Raw genomic sequence first — 862 nt, 5'->3', positions numbered from 1 at the left:
CCCTGGCATTCCAGGAGTAAAGGTAAGATGTCCTGAAGACCTACAAAACAGGTTGGAGAAGCACGGATCTTTGTCTGTGGTCTCAGACAAATGCGCCTCATGACTTTTTGGAAAATCATCTCTCTCCACCACCAGTGAAGTATCATACCCTCCAACATTTCACAGATGAAATCTGAGGCATGTTGTGTCCAGGCAGCATGAGAAGATGGCCAAGATGGCAAAAGTTATGAATGAGGGAGAACACGCAAGCTAGGAGAGACTGCAGCAGTTTGCTTTTGCTTCAGCCTACTGGGAAGGAGAAATTTCACCCCTTCTGCTCCTCTCTCTCCCTACTAAGTATAGGGGGCATAGCCATGTTTTTACACCTTCATGGGCCATTTTAGGCCAAGGAGGTGCCTTTTCCAACACCAAGAAGCAACTGAAAGCCACATCCTGTTTATTTCCCATTAAAAAGAAGGCTTTCTAAAATGGAATTCCAAAGCATAGCAAAAAATGCTTGTCTAGAGGGCATTTGAGGACAATTTTCAAACATTTGCCCCTCCAAATAACCCTGGGAGCCCACACTTTGTTGACCTCTGGCTTAGAGCTATAGGTAAGAGAACTAAACTACAACAGACTGGTATTTTTGGATGCACCCTTTTTCTTTGGCCCCATCTACCACTGGAACGCAGCTACTGAGAACTTCTCCGGGATTGACTGTGGCTCTCTATCTGTAAATGGTTGTCCACCCTTACTTTAGTGTTGGCTGTTTTGTTTTTAAAGTGGGAAAAAGACAAGCTCTACCATCATTTCCAACCTGGCTGGGTGCTATTATTATTATTATTATTATTATTATTATTATTATTATTATTATTATTATTAT

The 862-nt window shown here is 42.2% G+C and overlaps 1 long non-coding RNA gene across 1 annotated transcript in view; it reads left to right on the top strand.

Annotated features, from left to right (window-relative positions):
* Positions 1-862, top strand: part of LOC121918547 — a 1,443-nt gene continuing 581 nt past the window's right edge. Inside the window, exon 1 of the long non-coding RNA XR_006101254.1 lies at positions 1-22. This is a non-coding gene — a long non-coding RNA (uncharacterized LOC121918547). The remainder of the gene's footprint in view (positions 23-862) is intronic.

Source organism: Sceloporus undulatus, unplaced genomic scaffold, assembly GCF_019175285.1.
Source record: "Sceloporus undulatus isolate JIND9_A2432 ecotype Alabama unplaced genomic scaffold, SceUnd_v1.1 scaffold_16066, whole genome shotgun sequence".
NCBI lineage: Eukaryota > Metazoa > Chordata > Lepidosauria > Squamata > Phrynosomatidae > Sceloporus > Sceloporus undulatus.
The sequence above is the reverse complement of the archived record's forward strand: the minus strand, read 5'-3'. Positions and strand labels throughout refer to the sequence as shown.